Here is a 19,562-nt window from a genome sequence, read left to right on the forward strand (position 1 = left end):
TACCTGGCAGCTCTTGAACTCAATACCTTGACTAATGAGGGCCAACACACCTTACGCCTTCATAACAACCCTATCGACCTGCACGGCAACCTTGAGGGATCTATGGACGTGGATCCCATTCCATAAGTAACCCTGAGAATATTCACTAAAGTGACAAAATGCTGGTGAATGGATATCTCTTGACCCAAATACATTCTGAAGGCAAAATAATCAGATCCACAAATATTCCATTCAGAAGCTTTGCAAATCAAAATGCTCTAGATGCTGGATCTTCTGCCTGTTATAATTAAATTTTAGTAAGTTCTTTCCTGGTGCCTGTTTATCATCTCGTATGGGGTTAAAACTATATATTTTGTCACCAGTGCTAAATGCATCCATGAAATTCACCTGCCAGTCACTCCTCTAGTTATGGTTCTGTTAACTCAATGGAAGTAAACGTGCAATACAACTTACAGCCAACAATCATGCACGTTTAGCACTAATGGCCAAAGACCATTTTTTTCCCCTTACCAGTTAAATCCCTGCCTTCAACTTGAGAGAGAAGAATTCCAGGAAAACTAGAATGCCAGAAGATAGACATTTTTTTTCCACTATTTATTCTTTGAATTGTTCCTCACTCATTTAGTTTTAGACAGATCCATTGACTTTCTTAAAGTTAATGCAAAATATCCAACAGACACGTGCATACCTCTCAGCCATCTCAATATCATAACGACCATAGCATCTTGGGTGTATTTGTTTATTTCATCTGTACTAAGCTTCTTAACCACAAATAGTATTCATTTTAAGATGCTTTGCTGATTTCTTAGATATATAAATGAATGTTCCAGCCACCCTCACAGAATTGGGTTTTGAGCAACCAGAGCAGGAGACTATCCTGGTTGTTCAAGATTCCAAAGGGATCAGTGTGATCACATCAAAGAGTACAACTTTTTAATATGTTCCTACAGAGCAGCTGCAGCAGTTAACAATTGTTTTCCAAAATGATAATATGTTGTTTATCACAAACACAAAGCAATATATGACTATCAAATGTCATATTCACTAAGGATTATTTTAATCTGGCTGTTGCTTTCCATCAACTTGTCTGAAAAAACTTATTGAATTGTATAAAATGGACAACTGTTCTAATGAGGCCACCGGGACAGTTAAGATAAAAATTACACCCATTGACAGTTTTCAAACAGTTTAAAATTCCATGTGATACATTATCCAGGGTGATTTATAAAGACACCTTAGGAGGACATAAAAGGGAATCATACATAGAACTGCACTTGTACAGCAAGATGCAACTTAAAATGCCTTAACAATTTAATATTGTTGTCATCAGCATTCACAATTGAAAAATGGTGATAACAATGAAGCTGACAAATAAACAGGGAGATCTTTCAGTACCAGGCAATATATAGACCATAGACAGAATGGGATAGATTAGCTTAGATGGGCATCTCGGTTGGCATGGATGAGTTGGGCCAAAGGGCTCATTTCTGTGCTGTATGACTCGATGAGTGACAAAAATAACATTGTGGATAAAATGGCAAATAGTAACCTTGAGAAAACTCAACATGTAGCAGGGATATTAGATTTCAGTGTAAGATATTCACTGGTACAAGGAAAATCAGGAATGTGCAGACTGGATCAGAATACTTTAGTGGGTGGGAAGTAATTAGACTAAAGTTAAAGTAAAATTTTGGGGAAAAGTGAAAGAGTGCGGAAGCTGATGGAACCGATGGCAGGTGGTCGTTACTGTGAAAGATGTAGAGTGAGATCAAACATAAAAGGGAGGGAGATGGTACAGTGAAAGGATAGACAAGGCGTCTTTGAGGTGGGAGAATTAGTAATTGCTGAATGATGTCAACATGGGCTTGAAGAGCCATGGTCACAGACGTAGAACTGGAAAATACAACTCGTAATTTAAAGGAGGGACAAGGAGAAGGACAGGAGAGAGCAAATTAGGAGAAAGGACAGGAGAGATCAGGGGAGATGGTGGCTGTGGGAAAAGAGGAATGGGAAGAGGATGAATCAAATAGGTAGAGAAGAAGAGAATGAGGGAGGCAGTGGGCAGCAAATGGGGAAGGAGGCACAAGAGGACGAGGGGAGGAAAAGTCAGTCGAGATGGAGAGAGCAGATATAAGAAGAGGGAGAGGGGAATGGTGACATTGCCTGAGGAAAGTGAATTACATGATGACGGATGATTCACGAAACGAAAACTGCCTTACTCAGAAATGGGAGAACTATGCCATATAAATGGGTGTCATGATGCAGCAGTTAGTGCTGCTGCCTCACAGCCCTAGGGACACTGGTTTGACCCTTACTTTTGTGCTGCCTGTGCAGAGGTTGTATGTCTTCTCTGTAACTGCAAGGGTTTCCTCCCATGTGATGAAGCCAACATTGGTTGATTATCCATTCAGTGCAGGTTAATCACAAAAAGAATCAAAGGGGAGGTGATGGGCATGTATGAGAGAGAATAAGTTGCCCCAGTACAGGGAAATAAGGAGAGGGTGGGTGAGAATAATAGGATTACTCCCTAGTAATCCGCATGAACTCATTGAAGGCCTCCTTCTGTGTTGTTATAAATATTAGATAATCTAAAAGTAAAGTTGGCAACATTGATGCTAAACCAAGAACATAAATTGGGGAAAAATTTGAAAAAATACCCAAATAAATGTACCGTGCTGCAGTGTTCTATGTTCTAACAATGTGACATTAATAAATTGCAAAGGGCCTTGTGCAGCAACATTAATTAAAGTTACGACTTGGATTACAGCCAACAAAATTTAATAATGATGGGACTTATGTCAACAAAAATTAATTAAAGTGTAGTGTTTCACAAAGAAATAATAAAAAATAACTAGGTTTTAGAGAATGCCTTCCATGTCCTCAAGACATCCCAAAGCACTTATCAGACAATAAGTTAATTTGAAATGTAGTCACTTCATAACGTCATATTATGGAGAAAAGTGAAAATCAATATCTGTATCCAGATTCCACAAAATATATATATATTCTGTTTTTGGAGGGGCTTGTTAAGATTTAATATTGACCTGGGTAACTTTCCTACACTTTTTTAAATGGAGTTTTGTCAATTGGGAGGGCAAACAGGGCCTCAGTTTAACCAGCACTCTCTTAAATCCTGCACAGTAATGTCAGCAAAGAGATTGATAATGGGATTTCAAATGGGAATTGGATGAGGAGTAAACATTTTAAGAACTTTGGTAATAGAGCAGAGAAATGAAATTAATTGTATGGCTCCAGGTTGACAGGCTTTATTTTGTTTTGTCCTAAGATTCTATGCCCTAACATAGGGTTTGAATTAACAACTTCCTTATTCAGTTCTGAGAGAGCAAGAAAACAACTTGTTAATTAATTAAAGCAATACCGAGAAAAATTAATAAAATACAAGGTTACTAAGAATCCAGGCAATAGGCGTGCAAAGTGAAACCAAAATCAGAAAATGCTGGAAATACTCAGCAGGTTAGTCTGCATCTATGGGAAGTGAAATAGAGTCAATGCTTCAGGTCAGAGATCCTGGGTTTCCTCCGGGTGCTCTGGTTTCCTCCCACATTCCAAAGACGTACAGGTTAGGAAGTTCTGGACATGCCATCTTGGCGCCGGAAGAGTGGCGACACTTGCAGGCTGCCCCCAGAACACTTTACACGAAAGATGCATTTCACTGTGTGTTTTGACGTACATGTGACTAATAAAGATATCTTATACTGTATAAAAAAAAGAACTGGTATGCAGGATGAAACAGCTTCACTCCTTAAGTGCAAAATATTTCTCTGGTATTGTGGCAATGACCAACAAGGGCACTGTTGTGCAAGACTGGGGGATGGGAGGGTGTGGGTTAGGGAATCTAGTTAGGGCAAGTTAGCAACGGCAGAGGTAGAAAAGTCCAGCAATTGTGTAACAGGCTCATGGGGTTGGATAGGAGGCAGCAATCCAAATGGCAAAAATTGCCATTTACATATCAGCAAATGGTAAAGGATCTATACACAATTTTAGTCAATTAGTCAAAGAATGGAAAATAAGAAGGGGACCTGGACTACTGGAGACAGCATCATGGTCCATCAGTGTTTCAGTTTGTAGAAAAGAGCTCCAAACTTCAATCATCACTTGCATATAGAAGTGTTTCTTAACTGTGCTCCTGAAGGGTCTGACTAATTTCTAAGGTATACCCACTAGTCACGGACTACCCTAATTGTGAAAGTAATTTTACCCTATCTGCCCTATCAGTCTGCTCAATATTGAATTTTTCTATAATCTCATCTCTTCACCTTTTAAATCCAAAGGAACACGATCTTAGTTTATAAATTATATCTTTCAATAAGGAAGAAATAGTGAGACATCTGGATAGAAGTGGTTCCATTAGGCAGGCTCAGCATTGATTCAGGAAGGGCAGGTCCTGTTTGACACACTTACTGGAGTTCTTTGAGGATATAATGAGCGCAGTGGATAGAGGGGAACAGGTGGATGTTGTATACTTGGGTTTCCAGAAGGTGTTCAATAAGGTGCTGCATAAAAGACATCCATAAGATAAGGATGGATGGAGTTGGGGGTAATGTATCAGCATGGATAGAGGATTGGTTAACCAATAGAAGGCAGAGAGTTGGGATAAATGGGTGTTGCTCTGGTTGGCAATCAGTGGTGAGTGGGGTGCCGCAGGGGTTGATGCTGGGCCCACAACTGTTCACGATATACATTAAAGATTTGGAAGAGGGGACTGAGTGTAGTGTATCTCATTTTGCTGATGACATTAAATTGAGTGGAAAAGCAAATTGTTCAGAGGATGCGGAGAGTCTGCAGAGAGATATAGGTTAAATGAGTGGACAAGTGTCTGGCAGATGGAGTACAATGTTGGTAAATGTGAGGTCATCCACTTTGGATGTGAAAATAGAAGATCAGATTATTATTTAAATGGTGAAAGATTGCAGCGTGCTGTTGTGCAGAGGGACTTGGGAGTGCTTGTGCATGAATCGCAAAAAGTTGGTTTGCAGGTGTAACAGGTTATCGAGAAGGCAAATGGAATGTCGGCTTTCATTGCTAGAGGGATTGACTTTAAGAGCAGGGAGGTTATGCTGCAACTGTATCGGGTACTGGTGAGGCCACACCTGGAGTACTGCGTGCAGTTCTGGTGTCATTACTTGAAGAAGGATATACTGGCTTTGGAGGTGGTACAGAGGAGGTTCACCAGGTTGATTCCAGAGATGAGGGGATTAGCCTATGATGAGAGACTGAGTCACCTGGGACTATACTCACTGGAATTCAATAGAATAAGAGGGGATCTTCTAGAAACATAAAATTATGAAAGGAATGGATAAGATAGAGGCAGGAAGGTTGTTTCCACTGGTAGGTGAGACTTGAACCATGGGACATATCCTCAAGGTTCAGGGGAATAGATTTAGGATGGAGATGAGAAGGAACTGCTTTTCCCAGAGAGTAGTGAATCTCATTAAATATACTTAAGACACAGTAGGGGAATTAAGAGTTATGGGGAAAAGGCAGGCAGGTGGATCTGAGTCCACGGCTGGATCAGCCATGATCTTATTGAATGGCAGAGCAGGCTCGACGGGCCAGATGGCCTACTCCTGATTTCTTAAGTAATTTGGGTATCTTGGTAAATCTGTGCTATAAGGATAATTAGTCAAATAATTGCCACTGTTCATAAACAGTTAACACTATTGCTTCACAGCTCCAGGGACCTGGGTTCAATCCCGACCACAGGTGCTATCTGTATAGAATGTATATGCTTTCCTGTGACCGTGTGGATTTCCCTCCACAAGGCCATGCTGGTAGGTTAATTGGCTACTGTATAATTACCCCCTGAAACATAGGTAAGTGTTAAAAGAATCAGAGGAATTAATGAACATGTAAGGGAAAATAAGTTGTAGGGCTACTGGGAAATAAGGAGGGGGAAATGGGTCTTATGGAATTGCTCTGTTGGGAGGTGGCATAGAGCCAATGGACCAAATGGCCACCTCTGTGTTGTGATATGCAAGTGGTAGGTGATGTAGTTTTTCTAAGATGCTGTGCCAGAATTGCGGATAGAATTGAGTTTGGGACAAGACAGAAAATACTGAAAAGGCAGCATCTGTGAAAAATACAGTTAACCTTTCTGATCAATGAGCTCCCATCAAAGCTGTGAAATATTTTAATTTGCAAAGGAGGAAGAGGGGTGGAGGCAATAAAAGTGATGCTCAGCATCAAACACCATAATACCTAATAAGCTCATCACTAAACTCTTGGACCTTGGACCTTGGCCTTGGCGGGGTGGGGGGCATCTGCAACTGGCTTCTAGACTTTCTGACAGGCAGACCTCAGTTAGAATTGGTCAGAACGTTTCATCCACTCTGACCCTCAACACTGCTGCTCCCCAGGGCTGTGTGCTCAGTCCCCTGCTCTACTCCCTGTATACCCATGACTGTGTGGCCTAATACAGCACCAACTCGATCTTCGAGTTCGCTGATGACACCACTGTTATGGGCTGAATCAACAATGATGAGATGAGGTACAAGAAAGAGATCACCAACCTTGTGTCATGTTATCAGAACATCAACCTAGCTCTCAACATCAACAAGACATAGAAAGGGGAGAGAGGTGTCAGTGAACTTCAGAGCAGAGTTGAAGTTGGTAGAAAAGGTGATTAAAATTGACAAGTTTCTGTAAGAAAATGTGTATGTCAGGTTATTGATCACTTATTAGCTAGTGTCAGCAGTTAGAACATAGAACAGTACAGTACAGCACAGCACAGGACAGGCCCTTTGGCCCTGATGTTATGACAACTTCACCTCTGATGATGTCAGTCAGAATAAGCAGCCACTCAGCACTGTATCTCTGGTTGGCTTCTCAGATGCAGGTTGTAACCAAATGTATACACATACAGATCTGCATACCCTAAGATCACCAGGAGTAATCATAACCATTTATTATTGCTCAACTACAATGCAACCACAAGATTTATGCATACATGCACCAGAACCCCAAGGTGTTGATATCACACTTGCCTCCTGCAGCTGTCCAATCTCTACCTCTTTAAACATCATGTCAGATTTAAGGTGTTTGGCTGCTAGGAGAGAATGGATGCAGCCTCCAATTATGGTCGATGAGCTTTCCCAACACTCAAGCCAAAGAACAGTAGTGTCCAACAGTTGTGACACTGAGCAAAAAATCAGTCTTCAGCCATCTGCATTAATCTGCAGCAGCTCTTTAGACTTTTCCAGGCAGAGTCTCCAGAATGAATGGAACAGATTTTCATCTGCCCTAAGATGGTCATCCCTGGACAATGCTGTTTCTTCAAGCATGGTCCTGACTTCCAGGCCCAGTGTAATGCAGGGTTCTCCCAGCATGTGATGAGCTGCACTGAAGAATAGCTTTGACAGCTGGTAAAGCCCTATCCACTTCTTCATCAGCTATCAACCTGTTCTTAATTGTTTGTAAATGTATTTGATATTCAAAATCACCCAGTGCAGATGTCCCAGGATAAGTCTGCTGACTGCAATTCAGCCTACATTTGGTAATAGCCTTGTCGTACTTGCTTATCTGTCAGCAGATCTGTAGAGTTCCCAGTGGAAGATCTGGCCCATTGTGCAATGGCCAAGACTGGAACTACATGTGCAAATCAAATTGTTCATGGTCAAAGGAGGATAAGAATGGAGTGGGACACTTAGATGTCCTGTTGGATCCATCCAAGTGCAAGCAGAGGTGCTGGTGCCTAGTGAGCTTGAGTTCTATGGGGAACAGCCTCAGAAGAACTCAACTCCTTTGAAGATTTATCACACGGAAGCTCCTGCTATCGTTTGTACATTGACAGGAGTGACAAGCAGTGGTGTATGGATAGACAGTAACATGAGGAATTTGCATAGAAATGGTTGTGTTGCAACAGGAATGAGTGTGAGAGGTAAAGTGACAGAATAACTTTAGCAAATTAGACAGAAGGTGTGGAGTTTTTCATACTAGTTTTTGGAATGTGGGCATCTACTGTCCATCCCTAATTTCCTTGAAAGGACGTAGTAAGCTATCAATTTCTACCACTGGAATTCTTCTGGAAAAGATACTACACAGGCCCTTTATGTAGGGAATTCAAGGATTTAGACTCTATGACAAATAACGAATGATGATAAATATTTCCACATCAAGGTATTATGTGACTTGGAGGGAAGCTGCAGGTGGTGGCGTTCCCAGACACCTGCTACCCTCGTCATTCTGGTTGGTGGCGTGACAGGTTTGAGAAGTTCTGTTGAAGACTGAAGGAGTAACAGCAGTGTGTTCTGGACTCTGGACACACTGCAGTATCTATTAGTCAGTCATGGAGGGAGTGAAAGTTTAGCGTAGAGGATGGGGTACCAGTCAAGCAGGCTACTTTGTCCTGGATGGTGTCAAGCTTTTTGAGTCCATTGCAGCTGTACTCATATAAGTAAGTATTCCACCACAGTCCTTGCATTCCTTGTAGATGGCTGAAAGGCTTAGGGTAGTCAGAAACTGAATCTCTCGTTGTAATATTCATGTCACTGGTCCAGTTGAGTTTCTGATCAAGGATATTGATTGAGACTTAACAATGGTAATGCTGTTGAATATCAAGGGAACATGGTTAGACTCTTTCTTGTAGGCAGTTGTTTTTGCTTGATGCTTGTGAATGCTGAGAATATTGTTGCAACAGCCGCAACCATTTTCTTTGTGTGAGATGTGTACAACAGAATGTAGACGTATTTGCTATAATACTTGCCTTTCTTGATCTGGCTAATCCATTAAACTGTTCGCTCTGCTACATCCAGCAGCATGTTGCAATGGTTGTGTTGTTCCCTGCCCACACGCAACCACCCATTGTCTCTTAAAGGAGCTGGTTTCTCTTTCAAGCTCTTCATTGCTGCCGTACTACCTCAAGCAGTGCATCATTCAGTGGAAGATGCTTGTATCCCTTCTTTATGTCCAAACTCACAACTCTGTTAATTTATTTCTATGGATTGGCCCTTTAATACTCCAATTAAGATAATATTGTGTGGGTTCACACTATACCCAATGCTTTGCATTCAAGGTCAATCTCACAAGTTAATTAATTGTTAGGCATCTACATTAAAATACCACACACCAATCCAATGATAATTCTTCCCAAATCTTCCTCCAGATACCTGCCCATTTTTCTGCTGTGAACATACCTCACAGTTATGTTCATTGCTAAACTGGTTTATGGTATTTGAGGCTTTGAGAACAACCTGATGGAATATGTTGGTCTTTGTACAATGTATAGCTATATTCTTATTGTTAGTTGAGTTCAAAACCAGTGACTATATCACATTGGCAGCCACAATATATTGTGATAGATCACTCACTTTTAAATACTTCATTTGGCCTTGGGTTTAATACAGATTGTATTCTTGAGAGACCAAGGAAACCTTATTTTAGGCTGTGGTTGGAGATGTGTGGTGAATGAGTTAAATGAGTGTTTGTGTGAGCAAAACACTATCTTGTTTCATTTCTTATTTAAACTACTTCAGTGTGAAATTTAATTAAGTGTGCATTAACGAGACCAGTGTTATCTGAATTATACAATCAGCTTTCCATCAGGGCCACTTGGTTTCAGTCATGATTTTTTTCTATTGATGGTGGCACCAAGCCAATGAACAAACAAATGAATGTGTTTATGCTAGCAGATGCCATGTTAGGATTATTAACTGAGCTGAATAATTATCCTGGTGAAATCCATTTTTTATGACTTTAGATGTTGATGAGCTATTAGCAAATGTGTTTGTTTTCAAAAATATTTATGCATAAAATATTCTGTTAATAGAAAACATATTACCTCTTATTGCATATGTACGTGTGTGTATAGAGATATATATATATACACACACGTCAAGAACTTTGTTGCCACACAACAACTTGTATTAATATTTAACATAGATATGCAAAAGAAAATGACAATAAGCTAATGTAGTTTTTAACTAAGGATTTTGAGAGACTTTTAGAAGGAATAAAGAAAGGTTTAGAGAAGCAATCCAAAGTAGCAGGCTCTAGTCCGATGAAAGCTTATGCCTTCTTAGTGGAGTGGAACCTGGCTAGAAAACTGAGTGCGCAAGAGGAGATCACAGGGGTATGGTGGAGTACAACTTTAAAAGAGATTTGAAAGTAAAGGTGAGAATTTTGAATTTAATGCACTATGTAAATTAATGCTAATACAGATCTATGGGGGTGTCAGAGATTTTAGAGGAGGTCTGGATACTGGCAGCTATATTGAGAACAATTACTGCAAATGAGTCAATGAAACAGCAAGAAGGACATTGGAATGATTGTGATTTTAGGTGACCCAAAGGGCTGGAAAAAGGTTTTAGTATTAGTCGGGCTACTGAAATGAGCAGTTTTACTCTGATGGAAACAGGAAGCATTGATGATTAATGAGGAGAGTTCGAAGATCAGCTCAGATTTGCACAAAGTGCAAAGAAGTTTTATACTGTCATTTTGATCTGAAATGAGAGGTAGGCACATAATCTAAAACTTGTGATCAATACCGACATTTAGGAGATTGTGAGTCATCTATGACTCAAAGCCAGGCAAGACTATCTAATATCATGGGGCTGGCCGGCATTAAAAGAAGAGGAATACAGATAGACCATCAACTGCATATCTGTGGGAAATGTTTTATAATTAGCGGTTACACTTTAAAAGTAAGGGATTGTCCAATAAAGACAGTTGAGATGATTTTTTTTTCTGATGTAATCTCTTCCTCAAACTAAGATAGGAGCAAAGTGTTTGAATATTTTTAAGGCAGAGGTGGATAGATTCTGAATAAACGAGATAAAAGGTTAGTGGGTAGACTAGAACAGAGAGTTGAAGTTACAATCAGATCTGTTATATTCTTATTAAATGGCAGAGTAGGCTCAAGGAACTGAGTGGTGTACTCCAAATTCATATTTTCCAGGATTCCTACACGACTTCAAGAGGGAAAAGACAGAATAGGAATGAGAGGCAGCCAAGGATAGAACCAAAGGTTATTTTACAGGATAGAGAAGTGAAATCAGTGTGATATATGAACTTACTGTATATGAATAGATAGGAATGGAATTATGCAAATTATTGAACAGCTGAGGAGAGAGAATGGCTGACTTATCTAAATCAGAGGGTTGTGAATTTAAGGGCACTCGAGATGCCTTTCTGGAAAATCTAGACTGATATTCCAGTGCAGTATGGTTGCAGAGTAGTTGTTGTCTTTCACATAAGGCATTGAATCAAGGCCCTGTCAGACCTCCTTGGAGATGTATCTCTTTTACTCTGATATTATAATGTCTAAAGTCCTGGTCAATGTTTGTCCATTTATCAACATCACTTAGATATTATAATCTTGGTAATGATGGGACCTGGTCATTATCAAATGGGCTGCTGTATTTCCTTCATTACAATAGTAAATACCCTCTACAAGTATCAAATTCCTTGTTGTAAATTCCTTTGGAATGCAATATGGTTATCATATAAATTCGGTATTTTCTTTCTTCAGTGGGGGGAAGAAAAGACTGCAATGAAGCATTTCTGTGATGATGATTGCTTGGATACTAATAAAGAATTTTGGAAGAGAGGAGCATGGAGGTGAGTAGTAGCATTGAACTTCCTTTCCTGTTTAAAGTAACAAGATGAGGAAAGGACAAATGGTATGTGTATTTTAAGATGTAGAATGACAACAGTGGTCTTGAAAGAAAGAGATATGGTGTGTGAGGAAATGGAACCATTAACAGTCAGCCTGTTGGAGATAATTGGGTGATCAGCTGAAAAACACGATGATGCTGGAGGAACTCAGCAGGCCAGACAGCATCCATGGAGAAAAACAGGCGGTCAACGATTTGGGTCAGGACCCTTCTTCAGGACTGAAGATAGGAAAAGGGGAAGCCCAATACATAGGACGGTAAAGCAGAGCAGTGATAAGTGGACAAAAGAGGGGTGGTGGGATGGGCACAGGGTGGTGATAGGCAGGTGCAGTGGAAGAGGTGAGAGCAGATCCACTGGGGGATGGGTCGAAGGTAAGGAGAGAGAGTATAAAAGGAGGCTAGGAAAGGGAAGAAGAAAAGAAGCAAGGTGGCGAGGGGGTTGTTTGTGGGGAAGGGGGTGGGGATTACCTAAAGTGGGAGAATTCAATGTTCGTGCCATTAGGCTGCAAGGTTCCAAGATGGAAAATGAGGTGTTGTTCCTCCAGTTTGCTCTTGAAATTCTCCTGGCAGTGGAGGAGGCTGAGGTATATCTGTGATAGTGTGGGAGGGGGAGTTGAAGTGACTGGCAACGGGAAGATGCGAGAGAGATTTAGGATAGGAGGTGGGAGGGGGGGAGGAGGAGGAGGAGAGGTCAGGTTGGGGGAGGGGATAAGAGGGGCAGGGAGTGGGCTGGTGGAGGTGCAAGGTGGGATGCAGAATTAGAAGTAGATGGGGGAAGAAGCAGAGCAGAGGCAACAGAAGCCTGGAGAAAGGGAGGCCCGGGGGAGGAAGGTGGGTGGGAGGACTAGAGAGTGGTAATGTAGAGCAGGGGTGTCTGGGCAGGTGAGGGAGGGGGAGGCCGGAGGGCTGTGCAGAGATATAGGATAGGTGGATGTGGGGGAGGAGGAGGAGAGGTCGGAAGGATCAGCTATTGGATTGCATGGAAAGGATGTTTAAATTGAGCTGGTAGGGAAAGATTATAGGCTAATGAATGGGACAGATAGAGGTAGAAAGGAAGATATAGCAGGGCTGATATCATTCGAACTTGCTTCAATTTAAATTTGGTGTTGGGATGAGGCCGGTGGGATCAGAGAAATAGAGTTTGAAAATATGAGTCTTAGTGAAGTGGAACCATCCAAAATGATTTTGAAATAATCAGTATTTAAGTAGAAGGGAGTTAGGAATGGGATAGGAATGTAATATGGACAATATGCGGACAGAAAGATTAATGATGGAGATGAGGGAGGGCTCAGTAGATCGACTAAGCCAGAACATCATGGCAGATGGAAGACCAAAAGCAGATGAATTTCAAGGAGCTGGAGAAAAGCATGTTGCATAGTTAAGGGTAACAGGAATGGCATACAAATCGGGGACAGTGGGTGGAGAGGAAGATGAGGAATGGTGAAAGAAAGTATTGTCACTGATCAGAACCTCAAAACTTCTTAGAGACAGAAGATGTGTTACAGGAAATTTGCCCATATTCAAAGAATGCATACAAAAATCATAGATGAGTTTCCATGCCCTCACAAAATTATTTTCCATTTAAATTGAAAGATAATGCCCACAATGCTTGTTCTAGCTATTTACAGATTTAAACCAAACTGCAAAGAGGAGTCAGATGTGCTTATGAAATAAGTTGTTGCGGCCAAATATTTTATTACAAGCTTTCAAAGCAAAACTAGGAAAGGATTATGGTTAAGGTTCCTATTTATTATGATTTCTCCTTTTTTCATCTCAGTTATTTGTTATGCTAACTTCTGAATGCTTTGTGATCTGGAACAGTCAACCAAAACAGTCAAGCAGAAAATACAGGTCATTAATGATCAGATTAGTCATTAATCAATAGCCTTTTTTTTTTGGAGGCTATACTGGAGTTAGCCTTTTTCCAGACTGAGACAGTTGTTTGCTTTTTCTTGAGGTTTAAAATCAAAGAGAATTTCTAATTGTTCACTTGTTTTGGCTGTGTAATAGGGATGGGTTTGATTTTGAAGATTAAATATTTTGGGTGAAGTGAAATGCTGAAGGATGGAATGTGGGAAGTAATTGCTATATTAGACAGTATCCACATGATGGTTTATATGTTCCATAATTTTTTTTTCAAAGAAGAATTGCCTATAAGTGTTGGTTAAATTTAGTAATCCAGTAGATAACTTGCTTTGGGGCCATACATGAAAATGTTGCAGATCAGAGATGCAGGACTGTGACCCACACTCCCTTCATTTGGAGTTAAAGGGTTTTCCTTTTATTTTACCTGCTTTGTTTATAAGCCTCAAGCTCTCTTGCAAAAATGTATTTTTAATATCCCAGGTGGTGAATCCAAAGAGTCTTCCCAAGCAATTTTTCCATAATTATTGCCATGTGTCTGGGCTGTTTTGAAAACTTTGAAAGAGATTATCATCCTGTCTCTCTGAGTTAGATATTTGAATTTGCAGAGGTTAAAGTTCTCAAGTTCTTTAACCAATGTTAATTGATAAATTGATGACTATGCAAATCAAATCAATTTCACCTGTTACTGTAATAATCACTTACACCCTTATCTCCATACCTGGATTAATTGGTTTGGTTGGGAAACTCATATTAGCAAGAAAAATAATTGAGCATAATAAACTGAAAATACTCCTTAATTAAGTTTTATAATTACAGCAGAATCTCTAGAGTGTATTTATTGCACTTTCAAAATAAAATACTATTTGCTTCATTGTCTACCTTGTACCTGAAATGACTGTGTGCTTCATGTTAATGTTCCAGAGCATGTTGCATTTAGTGTTCCATGAAAAACAATCTGTTTTAATAAATTACTTGCAAACTTAGCAAAATGTTAATTAAAAATAATGTAAATTATTAATTTCACTGTTTTATTTTCATTAGTACATGCACCAATTTCAATACAGTCCAATTACAAATTCATTCTGGGGACGTTATTATATGTTTCTATTACTTTATTGCAATGATCCTTGTTTCCTTTATGCCCTTCAGGTGGATGCTAAACCAGCTCTATCCACTCATTCCAATAGTTCTCATGGCCTTCCTGTCTTTCAGATCATTTTAATCTCTTGCCCTACTTTATTTGAGTAATCTTCTCCAATGGTACTTTGTTTAAGTCTAATTTGCAGCTGGTACCCTGCTCTCGTTTTGACAATGACAGTGACAAATGTTTCAGTACCTAATGAACTGTCCTCTAGAATTCTTGCCTTTCTGTCCCTGTGCAAAGAATCTTAGAAACCTACGTATTTGACCAACGATTCACCTCCTGCTTAGCATCTTCTTCTCCATCTATTGAATAACGTGAAAGGTTGGCATGCATTGTGATAGAAGTGCAGAGCTGAGTCAATTGCCAATAGAAAATTGATCAGCCAGGAGGATAACTGGCCATCACATGACCAGTCATGCACAGCAGTTCATGCCTCAGATAAGGATCAATGATCATGATCCAAAAACAAAGTGCTGAAGGAACTCGGTGGGTCAAGTGGTATCTGTGGAGGAAGAAGGATAATCAACATTTCGGGTCCTGATGTAAGGTCTTGATCCAAAATGTCACCTAGCCCTCTGCCTCCATAGATACTGCTTAACCCACTGAGTTCCTCCAGCAGTTTATTTTTTGCTTCAGATTCCAGCATCTGCAGTCTTGTGTCTCAGTGATCATGATTCCTGGCTTAGTCGGACTTAGTGGGGTAAACCAGTCAGTGTGGATTGATGATCTTTCCAATTAGCAGTAGTTAATCATGAAATTTGATATCATTATCCATAAGTATGCAATGTGTATCAATGATCTATGTTTGTATGATATACACTTTTAAATTTCAGCATCATATACATAATTGATAATCATAATCCCTCACCATTGCCTTTCTGTGATGAAGGTCTTGGACTTGAGTATGTGAGCATATCCCTATAGTTTATTTGTCAAGCAGATGCAAACCAGTTCAACATTGAATTTGGCCTGCTTGGTGGAACATTTGTTTCTCCAAGCAACAAGATTACAGCATTGTTAGGGAGACTACCTGGTAATACCATGTACTGACAGGCCTGAATGCTCGCTTAACCGGGCACTCAGAGCAATCACAACAAGAATACTAATACATTGCTCCTGCTGATAACTTAAGGGGGTGTGCATTATGAACTGATGTTTCATTTGCTTGGATTGGAAGCTCTTATGCTAGCATCATATACCTGACTGACCAAACAAGAAAATTTCCTCGCAAAGCTGATCTGAAAGTCTTGTTTTACTTGGCTGACACTATGGGTTGTGAATGTTGTTGCAATTATGACAATTATTGTTTTTTTTTCCTCAAAATCAAATGGGAACAAATAATATTGTCTAAAAATTTATTTTATAGCACTGTGCAATCCAATATCACTGTAACCTGGAGTATATCACTACAGCTATCGTTTCTAGATAATGAAATTGGACCTGGCATGTTCAGCCAGGATTCATATTAGCATGAACAATAAAGCCTTCCCACCATAAATTAGAGCTTCCCAGTTAGGAAAATGACTATTATTGTTATTGCAAAACAACAAAAGAACACCAACCCGTAAAGTTCTACACTGAGATGCCATTTGCAGAGCCACCTGGTTCACAGTGGGACCCTTTACAAGGCAGCTCCAGAACTCAGTGGAGATTGGTCGCACACTTCAAAGTGCTCAGACTATGCTCAAACTGGCAAATTGAACTTAACTGCTGAGGAGGTCATTTCCCAGGCACCTCTTCTCCAGTCATGTGAGGTGCTGTGTCCAAGAGGCATCGTCTCCCTTCTAGGCTCCCTCCCTCCTATTGAGATTACGATACAAAAAACCTTTCCATTCCAAAGTTATAGGTTCGGTGTGTGTGAAGAAGAGGGGAGGGTTGTGGTGTGTAACTGTGGGTGAGAAGATGTGGGAGATGGTAGGGAATGGGGTGTGGTATATGTGTCAGTAGTAAAAAGCTATACTTTAGAGCTGCTTACGTCACCTTGATATTCCGAGCACAGTCACGATATTTTTTCTGGTGTTGTAAAAAGTATATTAAAGAGTCATAGAGGAATACAGCATGGAAATGGGCCCTTCGGCCCAACTGGTCCATGCTGACCACAGCATCCTCCCTGCTAGTCCCAGTTGCCTGCATTCGGCCCATATCCCTCCAAGCTCCTTCCCTCCATGAACCTATCCGAATGCCTCTTAAATATTGCAATTGTACCTGCCTCGACCATTTCCTCTGGCAACTCATTCCAGGTACTCACTACCCTCTGTGTAAAGAAGTTACCTCTCAGGTCTCTTTTAACTCTCTCCCCTCTTCTCTTGCATCTGTGCCCTCTAGTTTTGGACTCCCCAACCCTCTGGAAAAGATTATGACCATCCACCCTATCCATACCCTTCATGATTTTATAAACTTCTATGAGGTCACCCCTCATTCTCTTGCACTCCAAGGAATAAAGATCCAGCATGGCCAACCTCTCCCTATAACTCAGGCCCTCTAGTCCAGGCAGCATCCTCATAAATCTCTTCTGCACTCTCTCCAGCTTGACAATGTCTTTCCTATTACAGGGTGACCAAAACTGTACATGATACTCCAAGTGCGGCCTCACCAATAACTTATATAACTGCAACATAATGTTCCTACACATAAACTCGATGCCCTGACTGATGAAGGCCAGCATGCTAAGTGCCTTCTTCACCACCCTGTCTACTTGCACAGCCACTTTCAGCGAACTGTGTTCTTGTAATCCCAAGTCCCCCTGTTCCACAACACTTGTCAGTGCCCTGCCATTCACTGTACAAGTCCTACCCTGGTTTGAATGTCCAAAATGCATCACCTCACACTTACCTTAGTTGAAATCCATTTGCCATTCCTCAGCCCATCTCCCTAATTGATCAAGGTCTCTTTGCAATTCATGATAACCTGTTTCATGAGCAACAAGCCCCCTAATTTAGTATCATCAGCAAACTTGCTATTTGTACCATATGCATTCCTATCCAGACCATTTACATACATAATAAACAACAGAGGTTCCAACACTGATTCCTTGGGACCCCACTAGTCACAGGCCTCCAGTTGGAGAATCGACCTTCAACCATCGCCCTCTGCTTTCTATCATCGAGCCAATTCTGAATAGACCTTGCAAGCTCCCCCTGAATCCCATGTGACCTAACCCTCCAGACCAGCCTGCCATGCAGGTCCTTGTCAAAGGCTTTACTAAAGTCCATATAGAAAATATCCACTGCCCTACCTTCATCCATCCTTAGCTACCTCTTCAAAAAAAAAACTCCATAAGGTTTGTCAGACACAAGCTCCCACGCACAAAACCGTGCTGACTATTCCTGATCAGGCCTTGACTATCCAAGTGATGGTAGACCTTGTCCCTTAGAATTCCCTCCAGTAACTTCCTACAACTGAAGTCAGGCTCACCAGCCTATAGTTCCCTGGCCTGTCCTTGCTACCCTTGAACGATAGAACAACATTAGCCACCCTCCAGTCTTCTGGAACTACATCAATGGCTAACAATGAAGCAAATATCTCTGCAAGGGCCTCTGCAATTTCTTTCCTGGCCTCCCATAAGTTCCGCGGGGTGCACTTGGTCAGGGCCTGCGGATTTGCCCACTTTAATGTGCTTCAAAGCTGCAAGAACCTCCTTCCTTGTAATAAGCATATGATCCAAGACCTCACTACTTATTACCCTTATTTCTTTGGCATCCTTAGAAAACATCAAGGAGAAATAGATATTAAAAATCTTAGCCATCTCCTGGGGCCCCACACATCGGCAGCTCTGATGGTCTTTAAGAGGACCTAGTCTCTCCCTAGTCACCCTGTAACTGTTAATATAACTGAAGAACCTCTTGGGATTATCTTTAACCCCGCCTGCCAAATCCATCTCATACTCTCTTTGCCCTCCTGACTTCCCTCTTAAGCCTGGTCTTAAACTTTTTATATTCATTGAGGGGTTCATTTGTACCCAGCTGTCTAAAGGCAATGTATGCTTCCTTCTTTTTCCTGACCAGAGCCTTGATATCTCTCGTCAGCCAGGGTTCCCTGAACTTGGTATGTCTACCCTTCACCCAAACAGGAACATGCTGCCCCTGGACTCTTGATATGACTGCTTTAAAAGCCTCCCACTTCCCAACTGTTCCTTTGCTTTTAAAGAGGGTTGTGCAGTTGACCCCAGCTAGATCCTGCCTAATGCCTTCAAAGTTGGCCCTGCTCCAGTTCAGGACTTTAACCTGTGGACCTGTTCTATCTTTTTCCATAACTATTTTAGAACTAATAGAATTGTGGTCAAAGTGCTCCCAACTACAAATTTGCTCTGCACATATGTGAGGAATAAGAGGAAGACTAGGGTGAGGGTATGGCTGCTCAGGGATGGGGGGGCGGGGAATGTGTCTGGAGGAGAAGGAGGTAGGGGAGGTCCTAAATGAATACTTTGCTTCAGTGTTTACCGAGGAGAGGGAATTAGACAAAGGGGAGGTTCATGTAGAACAGGCAAATGTGTTGGATCATGCTGAGGTTAAGAAAGAAGCAGTGTTGGAGCTACTAAAAAAGCATTAGGATAGATAAGTCCCTGGGGTCGGATGAGATATACCTCAGAGTACTATGGGAAGCGATTGCTGGAGCATTAACAATGATCTTTGAGTCCTCCCTGGCCACAGGAGTGGGATTGGAGGATGGTAAATGCTGTTCCATTGTTCAAGAAAGGTAAAAGGGATAATCCTGGGAATTATAGACCAGTTAGTCTTACGTCAGTGGTGGGCAAGCTATTGGAGAGGATACTGAGGGACAAGATTTATGAGCATTTGGAGATGCATGGTTTTAAAAGAGATAGTCAACATGGCTTTGTGAAGGGCCTCACGAGTCTAATACAGTTTTTTTGAGGAAGTAACAAGACAAATTGATGAAGGTAGTGCAGTGGATGTGGTATAAAT

The sequence above is a fragment of the Pristis pectinata genome, chromosome 1 (assembly GCF_009764475.1).
Source record: "Pristis pectinata isolate sPriPec2 chromosome 1, sPriPec2.1.pri, whole genome shotgun sequence".
NCBI classification, from domain to species: domain Eukaryota; kingdom Metazoa; phylum Chordata; class Chondrichthyes; order Rhinopristiformes; family Pristidae; genus Pristis; species Pristis pectinata.